Raw genomic sequence first — 11,915 nt, 5'->3', positions numbered from 1 at the left:
TACTGGGGATGAAAAAGATATGAAAAAAAATTGAGAGTATACTGGGTAAGGGACACAAAGTATAATTACGATTTGTAATAATGAATATGCAAATAATATTGATTGAATCATCACATGTTGTACACAGGTGATGGTAGTCAATGCTGTGCACCAAGAAGATATATAATTAATTATGCTTCAATAAAGAAATATGAAAAAAAGAATTCAATGCCTCTTTTACATCTTAAATGATTAACAATAGATGACATTTCCAACCTTTCTTTCATTTCCCACCTGCTCTTTTCCATGACTCCATGCATACAGCAACAAGCAGAGAGATCAGGATATACATTTTGAAATTGATCTTTTTTTCAGCACATTTACTCGCTCTTATCTCTTGTAACTTGGGAGCTAGGAAACATAGGGAAATGGGACTTCTGAGAAAGACCAGGTTCTAGCAAAATGAAATCTGATATGGCCTTTTGATCTTGCCCTGAGAAATCCATCTGGCAAGAAAATTTTGTGATTAAAGGCTTCTTAAGTTTCTTTTTTTTTTTTTTTTTCCTTTTTTTTTTTTTTTTTTTTCCAAAAGATGACCAGTGAGGGGATCTTAACCCTTGACTTGGTGTTATCAGCACCACATGCTCCCAAGTGAGCCACGGGCTGGCCCTTGTAGAGAGTTTCTTGGAGGAAAATGAAGGAGAACACCTGTTCTAATCTCAAATGAAGAATGTGCAAAAAATTCCATTTCAGAGGAATGACCTCAGGACTCCTAAATGTTCCAGTCAAAGGCCCTTTCCACCATGATATTTCTGCTTTCCTTGAACAGAAATTCTGTATGACCATAAAACCTTGAAGATGCACAGATATAGGTTAATGAACAGGTCACCTAAAAATAAAAAATAAAATTACTAAAATAATGAACAGAAATATATGTGATCCCAGGAAATATAACCTCCAGCCAACCCTTCTTACATAACTGCTGTGTAACCCTTTTTAATCAAGAACCAAAAAACAAAAGCAATAAAATAACAACTTGAAAATCAATAAAATAAAAACTTCTACATCAACAAATCTTAAACCTTCTAAATGGCAAATAACACCAAAAACAAAGTTTGAAGTCAAGTAATTAAAATATTTACATTACCTTACAAAGGATTAATATGAAGAGCATAGAATTAACTAGAAACTAGAAAGAACTCCTAAAAATCATTAACAGAAAAGGTAAATTTAAAAATTGTAAAAAACTTATTAAAATGTATTAATAAATAAATTATAACAAAGGAAAGACAAACGGCCAATAAATACATAGGATGCTTACCTTGCTAGTAATCAGAAAAAATAATAATACAAGAACAAAATTACATCAGGTTGTCAAAAACGGAACAGTTGGACAATAGTCAGGGTTGGTTTAGCTGCAGAAAGTGGGTTTTCCTGTACAGTGTTAGGGTATTACACAGCCACTTACCACAGCACTTTGAAAGTACAGTTGATTCTCTTTAGTCATTGTTGTTATAATTCTATAAATAACTCTATTGGGCTGGCCGGTTAGCTCACTTGATTGGAGCACAGTATTTTTTTTTTTTTGGTTATGAATATTTATGAGATACAAAGCTGGTTGTCACCCCTCGTGCCTAAGATGTGAAGGTCAGATCCATACTGGCAGCTTACCCATTACCACAAACTGCGTTTGTACCCCGTGACCCCACCCAGTTATCCCCAACCTCCCTCCACCTCTCCGTTTCCCCCCAACCCCATTTTGTATCCCAAGGTATGTTCTCTCCCTCTGCAAGTCCAACATGCCACTGTGGTCTTTCTTTCCTTCCTTCCTTCTCTCTTAGCTCCCACATATGAGTGAGAACATGCAGTATTTATTCCTCTGTGCTTTGCTTATTTCACTCAGCATAAGTTTCTCCAGGTTCCTTCATGTTGTTGAATACTTGATAATTTGGTATTTGCAGTGGCTTTATAGAGTTATATGCTGTTACAGTATTGATAACACCAAGGTCAAGGGTTCTGATCCTCCTACCAACCAACAGCCAGAAAAGAAAAAAAAAAAAGAACTCCATAAAGTCACTGCAAACACTGAATTACCAAATACTCAACAATTGTTCCTAGGGGAAATATGTATGTATATACACAGATTATAATCTTAAATTCTCACGTAGATTATAATCTTAAATTCTAAAAGCAACTCATCCTGTGGATTCTATTTCTTTATTTTACAAAAGAGAAAATGAGGTTCTGAAGTGTTAAGTGATTTTCCTAAGGCCACCCCACTAACAAGAGCCAGTTTTGTTTGAAGACCCAAAACTATGAAGAAAACATAGGGAAAATGCTACACAAAATGGGAGTGGGCAGAGCTTTTTTGAGCAAGACTACAAAGGCACAGATAAAGCAAAAATACACAAATGGGACTACATCAAACTAAAATTTCTGCACAGGAACAGACCCAAAGTGAGGAGACAACCTGCAGAATGGGAGAAAGTGTTTGCCAACTACACATCAGACAAGGGGCTAATATCCAGAATGCATAATGGACTTAAATGACTCAACAGCAAAACAACAAACAACTCAATTAAAAAATGGGCAGAGGAACTAAACAGACATTTCTCAATACAAGATACACAAATGACCAACAAGCACATGAAAAAATGCTCAAAATCACAAAATGTCAGGGAAGTGCAAATTAAAACCACAATGAGGTTTCATCTCACTTGTTAGAATGGCTTATTGTCAACTAGACAGAAAATAACAAATGCTGGCGAGGATGCAGAGAAAAAGGAACTCTCCTACATTGCTGGCTGGAATGTAAATTGGTAGAGGCACTGTGGAAAATGGTATGGAGGTTCCTCAGAGAAGTAAAAATAGATCTAACTTATGACCCAGCTATCTTAGGACTGGGTATATGCCCAAAGGAAATGAAATCAGTGTAGCCGAAAGACACCTGCTGTCCCATGTTCATCACAGCACTATGCACGATGGCCAAGAGATGGAATGAACCTAAATGTCCATCAGTGGAGGAATGGATAAAAGCACTGTGGTATATACACAATGGAATACGACTCAGCTATTAAAAAATATCCTGTCATTTGCAACAATGTTTATGGAACTGGAAACCGTCATGTTAAGTGAAATGTCAGGCACAAAAAGACAAATGCTGCATGATATCGCTCATATATGGAATCAAAACAAAACAAAACAACACACCACAGTGGTTCTCGTAGCAGACAGATTAGAGTAATGGTTACTGGGGTGGAGGGGAGCGAGGGGAGGAGAAAAGTGGTGGACTGATGCATACAAAACTATGCTGTCTGCCCTAGGTGAATCATTGTGCGGTATGTGCATGTACTGAAACAACATACTGTACCCCACAAATACGTACAAGCAAATGTTAAAGTATTTTGAATAAAAATAGTAATTTGAGGGGGAATCTATATGTGGATGTAAAAGGAAAACATTGAACTGTCTAGGAAATAACATAAGAGAAGATCTTTATAACCTGAGGTAGGTACAGATGTCTTAAATGGAACAACAAAAGTATTAACCACAAAGGACAAGATGGATAAATAGGTCTCCATGAAAGGGAAGAATCCCTACTCACCAAACGACTCCATTAAGAGAGTGAAATGGCAACCCACAGAGTGGGTAATAATTTCCAAATATAGATGTGATAATGGATTCGTATCCAGAATATATAGAGAACACCCACAAATCAATAAGTTAAAAAGGAAGAAAGAGAACACAATTAAAAATGGGTATCAGGGGCTGGCCGGTGGCTCACTTGAGAGAATGTGGTGTGGATTAACACCAAGGTCAAGGGTTCGGATCCCCGTAGCCAGCTGCCAAAAAAAATATACTCTCAAAGAGAAATTTACATGTAAAGAGGAAATCTCCAATTGCAAAAGTCTCTCCCTCTCTGTACCAGAAAGAGAAGGAAGATTAAATTGGACTTCAACCTGCACACACACAAAAAGAATGGGCATCAGATTCAGACAGACACTTCTCAAAAGTGAATATACAAATGGCTTGTGAACATGTGAAGTGGTGCTAAATGTCAGTGATCATCAGGGAAATGTCCATCAAAGCTACACTGAAGTGCCACGACACACGTGCTCACACACACACAGATGCACACACACACCCCAGAATGTCTAAATTAAAAAGTCAGTACCAGATATTGGAGAACTCTCACAAATTGCTGGGGGGTGGTAAACTATACGACTCCTTTGGTAAACTGAAGAGTTGTATACCATCTGAGAAACTCCACTCCGAGGCATATGCCCGATAGAAATGCCTGAAGTGTGCACCAAAAGCCGTGCCCAAGAATGTTCATGGAAGCATTTTTTTTAAATAGCCAGAAACTCAAATCAGCCCAAAAGTTTATCAATAGTAGAAGGCGGCCGAGCCCGTGGTGCACTCGGGAGAGTGCGACGCTGGGAGCGCAGCAGCGCTCCCGCCCCGGGTTCGAATCCTATATAAGAATGGCCAGTGCACTCACAGCGCTCACTGGTTGAGCGCGGTGCGGCCGGTCTCAAAGAAACAAAAGGACAAAATAAATAAATAAATAAAAATAAATAGCCAGAAACTCAAATCAGCCCAAAAGTTTATCAACAGTAGAAGGGATCAGTAAGTTTCAGTCCACTAATATGGAATATTACACAACAGTCAAAACAGCTGCCCTACTGCCACAGCACTGGTGAATCTCACACAGAATGTCAGGCATAAGAAACCAGAAATGATCACATACTTACTGTATGATTCCATTTTTATAAAGCTCAAAGACCAGGCAACACTGCTCTATGATGCTAAAGACAGAAGAGTGGTTGTCCTTGGAGTAATAACTAGGAAGGGCATAAGGGAGGCTTCTGGGTGAATCTAATTTTCTCTGTCTTGACTTGAGTGGTGGATACAAGGGTGTGTGTTCACATTCTAGGAATTAGTGGAGCTGTAGAGTTAGCATTTGGTATTCTAGGTGTGTGTCCTGTTTCCATAAAGAAAGTTTACTTAAAGAAAGAGCAGGATATGTAAGGAGGGTTACACAGGATTGTCCCTGGCTATTGAGTGTGTGGTTTGGTTTTCCACAACAGCTACTAAACCAAACTTAACTGCTGGGTTAGGCTTGAGTAGGCTGGTTTGAGGGATCTGGGGTCAGAGAAAGGAAAAAGATGTGACCATGAGGTGGCAGTAGCACACAACAAGCTTTATTTGGGTGGTGCTTTGATAGGTTTGCATGAGGAGGAAGTCCCTCAGGGCGTGCGGCCATGCAGAGGTCATGGTCTGTGTGCAGGGGGCGTCACCAACCAGAAGGGAAGTCCAGGTGGAGAGGAGGACGAAAGAAGGAGCGTATGTGTCTAGGCAATGTCACTTAGCAGCACAATGCATCATCTCTGGGTCAGTGAGCTCCAAAGTGCAGCAATGACTTGAGATCTGTGTAGGCCCAGGGTTTATTTTATCTATGGCTAGCACTTGTCGGATGCAATTTTGCAGAGTGTGCGAGGTAGGCAGTCTTCAACTGGCTAAAAATCTGCCAACTTGGCCATGTTTAAAATAACTGCATGTGTGAAAACTTGAATTTGGCATCAATGGGCTTTTGAGATAAGTAGTCTCAGTCTGCTGTGAAGTTGTAAAGAGCTCACTATATACAGGGGTGGTCTTTGGCTTATTTTCATAACAGCTGGTATTAAAAGATTATAGCTTTTGCATTTTGCTTAATGAAGCTTGTGTGTTTTCTTGAAGATCAATTTAGCTCCTTTTTTTATTTTATTATGGAAAAGTAATTGATTGGGCCGGCCCGGTGGCACACTCGGTAGAGTGCGGCGCTTGGGAGCACGACGGCGCTCCCACCGAGGGTTCGGATCCCATATAGAGAACGGTCCGCTCACTGGTTGAGCGCGGTGCGGGCGCGACACCGAGGGTTGCGATCCTGTTACCGGTCATAAAAAAAGACAAAAAGGAAAAAGAAAAAAAAAGAAAAGTAATTGATTAAACATATTTGTGGGATACAGAGTTGAATATTAATACCTGTATACAATGTGTGATGGTCAAATCAAGATAATTAGCATCTTCGTCATTACAAAACATGATCATTCCTTGTGTCCATTAACCAATTTCTCCCTAACCCCTCTTCCTGACCCCTTTCCCATCGCTAGTAACCACAGCTCTCTGATGTGCCCCTCCACTGCCCCCAAGCCTCTGACCTGTACCCACCATGAGTTTGCTGAACGTGTCCTGGGATGGAGGTATGAATCCAGGATAACAGCGACAGGAAAACAGCGACAGAACATGTGGAATAAGGAGGGCTCCACCTCCAAGAGAACGCTATGGGGATGGGGACCACGTCAGAAGGCCCAAGAGACAGAGGATGTCAGCTGTCAATGGGGACCTGAGAGTGGAGGAGAGGAAGAGCTCAGAAAACTTTGGGCATTTGGGGGTAAGAAAAAGCTTCCCTCGTGCAAGACGGTCTCTGAGCCTCAGTCACAGAATAAGCCTCCTTCTCCAGCCCGCCCCCTTTGTTGGTGGCGGAGCCAGACCCCAGCATGAGCTGCCCGGCTTCTGTCACTAATGGGGCTGGGTGGGTGGACTCAGCTGTACAGTCCAGGGCTGTAGCTCTCAATGTCGACAGCCTCAGAACAGGGAGCCCCAGGACAGAAAGANCAAAGGAAATGAAATCAGTGTAGCCGAAAGACACCTGCTGTCCCATGTTCATCACAGCACTGTGCACGATGGCCAAGAGATGGAATGAACCTAAATGTCCATCAGTGGAGGAATGTATAAAAGCACTGTGGTATATACACAATGGAATACGACTCAGCTATTTAAAAATATCCTGTCATTTGCAACAACGTGTATGGAACTGGAAACCGTCATGTTAAGTGAAATGTCAGGCACAAAAAGACAAATGCTGCATGATATCGCTCATATATGGAATCAAAACAAAACAAAACAGCACACCACAGTGGTTCTCGTAGCAGACAGATTAGAGTAATGGTTACTGGGGTGGGGGAGAGCGAGGGGAGGAGAAAAGTGGTGGACTGATGCATACAAAACTATGCTGTCTGCCCTAAGTGAATCATTGTGCGGTATGTGCATGTACTGAAACAACATACTGTACCCCACAAATACGTACAAGCAAATGTTAAAGTATTTTGAATAAAAATAGTAATTTGAGGGGGAATCTATATGTGGATGTAAAAGGAAAACATTGAACTGTCTAGGAAATAACATAAGAGAAGATCTTTATAACCTGAGGTAGGTACAGATGTCTTAAACGGAACAACAAAAGTATTAACTACAAAGGACAAGATGGATAAATAGGTCTCCATGAAAGGGAAGCATTCCTACTCACCAAACGACTCCATTAAGAGAGTGAAATGGCAACCCACAGAGTGGGTAATAATTTCCAAATATAGATGTGATAATGGATTCATATCCAGAATATATAGAGAACACCCACAAATCAATAAGTTAAAAAAGAAGAAAGAGAACACAATTAAAAATGGGTATCAGGGGCTGGCCGGTGGCTCACTTGGGAGAATGTGGTGTGGATTAACACCAAGGTCAAGGGTTCGGATCCCCGTAGCCAGCTGCCAAAAACAAAAATACTCTCAAAGAGAAATTTACATGTAAAGAGGAAATCTCCAATTGCAAAAGTTTCTCCCTCTCTGTACCAGAAAGAGAAGGAAGATTAAATTGGACTTCAACCTGCACACACACAAAAAGAATGGGCATCAGATTCAGACAGACACTTCTCAAAAGTGAATATACAAATGGCTTGTGAACATGTGAAGTGGTGCTAAATGTCAGTGATCATCAGGGAAATGTCCATCAAAGCTACACTGAAGTGCCATGATGTGCATGCGCACACACACACACCCCAGAATGTCTAAATTAAAAAGTCAGTACCAGATATTGGAGAACTCTCACAAATTGCTGGGGGGTGGTAAACTACACGACTCATTTGGTATACTGAAGAGTTGTATACCATCTGAGAAACTCCACTCCGAGGCATATGCCCGATAGAAATGCCTGAAGTGTGCACCAAAAGCCGTGCCCAAGAATGTTCATGGAAGCATTTTTTTTAAATAGCCAGAAACTCAAATCAGCCCAAAAGTTTATCAATAGTAGAAGGGATCAGTAAGTTTCAGTCCACTAATATGGAATATTACACAACAGTCAAAACAGCTGCCCCACTGCCACAGCACTGGTGAATCTCACACAGAATGTCAGGCATAAGAAACCAGAAATGATCATATACTTATTGTATGATTCCATTTTTATAAAGCTCAAAGACCAGGCAACACTGCTCTATGATGCTAAAGACAGAAGAGTGGTTGTCCTTGGAGTAATAACTAGGAAGGGCATAAGGGAGGCTTCTGGGTGAATCTAATTTTCTCTGTCTTGACTTGAGTGGTGGATACAAGGGCACGTGTTCACGTTCTAGGAATTAGTGGAGCTGTAGAATTAGCATTTGGCATTCTAGGTGTGTGTCCTGTTTCCATAAAGAAAGTTTACTTAAAGAAAGAGCAGGATATGTAAGGAGGGTTACACAGGATTGTCCCTGGCTATTGAGTGTTTGGTTTGGTTTTCCACAACAGCTACTAAACCAAACTTTACTGCTGGGTTAGGCTTGAGTAGGCTGTTTTGAGGGATCTGGGGTCAGAGAAAGGAAAAAGATGTGACCATGAGGTGGCAGTAGCACACAACAAGCTTTATTTGGGTGGTGCTTTGATAGGTTTGCATGAGGAGGAAGTCCCTCAGGGCATGCAGACATGCAGAGGTCATGATCTGTGTGCAGGGGGCGTCACCAACCAGAAGGGAAGTCCAGGTGGAGAGGAGGATGAAAGAAGGAGCGTATGTGTCTAGGCAATGTCACTTAGCAGCACAATGCATCATCTCTGGGTCAGTGAGCTCCAAAGTGCAGCAATGACTTGAGATCTGTGTAGGCCCAGGGTTTATTTTATCTATGGCTAGCACTTGTCGGATGCAATTTTGCAGAGTGTGCGAGGTAGGCAGTCTTCAACTGGCTAAAAATCTGCCAACTTGGCCATGTTTAAAATAACTGCATGTGTGAAAACTTGAATTTGGCATCAATGGGCTTTTGAGATAAGTAGTCTCAGTCTGCTGTGAAGATGTAAAGAGCTCACTATATACAGGGGTGGTCTTTGGCTTATTTACATAACGCCTGGTATTAAAAAATTACAGATTTTGCATTTTGCTTAATGAAGCTTGTGTGTTTTCTTGAAGATCAATTTAGCTCCTTTTTTTATTTTATTATTGAAAAGTAGTTGATTAAACATATTTGTGGGATACAGAGTTGAATATTAATACCTGTGTACAATGTGTGATGGTCAAATCAAGATAATTAGCATCTTCATCATTACAAAACATGATCATTCCTTGTGTCCATTAACCAATTTCTTCCTAACCCCTCTTCCTGCCCCCTTTCCCATCGCTAGTAACCACAGCTCTCTGATGTGCCCCTCCATTGCCCCCAAGCCTCTGACCTGTACCCACCATGAGTTTGCTGAACGTGTCCTGGGATGGAGGTGTGAATCCAGGATAACAGCGACAGGAAAACAGCGACAGAACATGTGGAATAAGGAGGGCCCCACCTCCAACAGAACGCTGTGGGGGTGGGGACCACGTCAGAAGGCCCAAGAGACAGAGGATGTCAGCTGTCAATGGGGACCTGAGAGTGGAGAAGAGGAAGAGCTCAGAAAACTTTGGGCATTTGGAGGTAAGAAAAAGCTTCCCTCGTGCAAGACGGTCTCTGAGCCTCAGTCACAGAATAAGCCTCCTTCTCCAGCCCGTCCCCCTTGTTGGTGGCGGAGCCAGACCCCGGCATGAGCTGCCCGGCTTCTGTCACTAATGGGGCTGGGTGGGTGGACTCAGCTGTACGGTCCAGGGCTGTAGCTCTCAATGTCGACAGCCTCAGAACAGGGAGCCCCAGGACAGAAAGACAGAGAGGTGACAGAGAGAGGAGAGTCGAGCTCCAATTTCATCCCTTGTCCCCATGACCACTGCCTCCTAGGTAGGCAGCTCTGGTTCTACAGACCACACCTTCCAGCAGCATCTCTGAGGCTTTTTGCACCAGGCCACTGCACTTTGTGGGGAGTTCGTGGGCTCAGCCTTTCCCCTGCATCTCCTGGGACTCACCAAGGAATTAGTTACCGACAGCTGTAAGCCCTCATGGAACCTCAGGTGCTACAGGTACGGGGATTGAGTATATGCAGAGAACTAATGACAGCGACACATTTTGGAAACTCCATCCTCTCCCATGGAGGGAGTAAACCTTAAGGAGCAAGTCTTCCGATCCACGTGCCTTTACCCAGAATAAGGCAATGGTGGAAATCTGCTTTCTCTTGGAGGATTTATTTCTCTTCCAAAATTACACAACTTCCTGTTCCAGAACATACAAACAGGTGGATTTTGGAGTCAGACAGTCCAAAATTTGGGTCCTCGCTCCTCCACTTACTGATTGTAAGACTTTAGTCATTTATCCTTTTTGAATTTCAGTTTCCTCAACTGTAAAATAGGCATAATAATAATGGTAATAGAATGCCGTTATTCTATAAGGATGCTGTCAGCATTCATTCGGACGTTAAAGGAAAGTGTAGCAAAAAAGAAAAAGCAAAAAGAAATCTTTCTTCTTTTTCCCTATAATTTTTTCCTTGCCTAAAACACACCTAACGGGGAATCATAATCCAGGATCTGATCGCAAGTGACTTTCTTGGCGTGGTTCTCCTGCGAACGGATTCCTGCCTTCCTCCTTCCCTTTCCCTATGTGGCACAGTATGATGTTCCAGCAGGGAAATTCTGCCTGAATTCAGCCTCCAGCTCTGACATGTTTTAACTGTGACATTGGGCAGGTTTCCTAGTATCTCCAAACCTCACTTTCCTCATCTGCAAAATGGAGATTATAAGAGCCCCTACTTATAAGGAATTTGTGAGTCCTTCCCCAGTCAAGACTTGAGATGAGATCCCAGCCCCAGTCAACAGCTTGACTGCAGCCTCACCAGAGATCCTAAGCAGAGGTCCTAACTATGCCACACCCGGATTTCTGACACAGAAAATGTCATATAATAAATATGTGCTGTTCAGATGAATGGAAAAAGAAAATTTGGTATATATACACAGTGGAATACTATTCAGCCTTACAAAAGAAGGAAATCCTGTCATTTGCAACAGCACAGATAAATCTGGAGGACATTATATTAAGTGCGGTAAGCCAGGCACAGAAAGACTGCATGCTCTCACTTATAGGTGGAATCTAAAAAAGTGGAACTCATAGAAGAACAGAGTAGAATGGAGGCTGCCAGGGGTTGAGGGGGAGGGGACAAAGGGAGGAGAAATAGAGAGATGTTGGTCAAAGGGTACAAAGTTTCAGTGAGACAGGAGGAATAAGTGCTGGAGATCTACTGTACAGCATAACAACAATAGTAAATAAAAATGTATCATATACTTGCAAATTGCTAATAGATATTTTACGTGTTCTCATCATCAATAATTATAAGTATGTGAAGTAACACATATGCTAATTATCTCGATTTAATCATTCAGCAATATATACATAATCAAAACATCACGATGTATACCATAAATATATATAATTTGTCATTCATCAACTAAATTAATAATAATAAGTAAATGCATATGTATTGAGTTGCTTAAATTTGGGTCAATTTGTGTTTTTATTTATTTTACTTTATTTTATTTTACTTCTCAAAATACATTGTGCTTAATTTTCATGCCCCTTTACCCATTCCTCTCCCCCCATGCCCCCCCCCCACATCATATCTGCGCACTTGGCTTAAATAGTTCAAGGAATTTTTGTGGTTATTCTGTCTTCTGCCCCCCACCCTTTATTTGTTTCTGTGTTTATTTATTTATTAATTTTTAGCTCCCACAAATAAGTGAGAACATATGGTATTTCT

Source organism: Galeopterus variegatus, unplaced genomic scaffold (assembly GCF_000696425.1).
Source record: "Galeopterus variegatus unplaced genomic scaffold, G_variegatus-3.0.2 Scaffold9596, whole genome shotgun sequence".
Taxonomy (NCBI): Eukaryota; Metazoa; Chordata; class Mammalia; order Dermoptera; family Cynocephalidae; genus Galeopterus; species Galeopterus variegatus.
The sequence above is the reverse complement of the archived record's forward strand: the minus strand, read 5'-3'. Positions refer to the sequence as shown.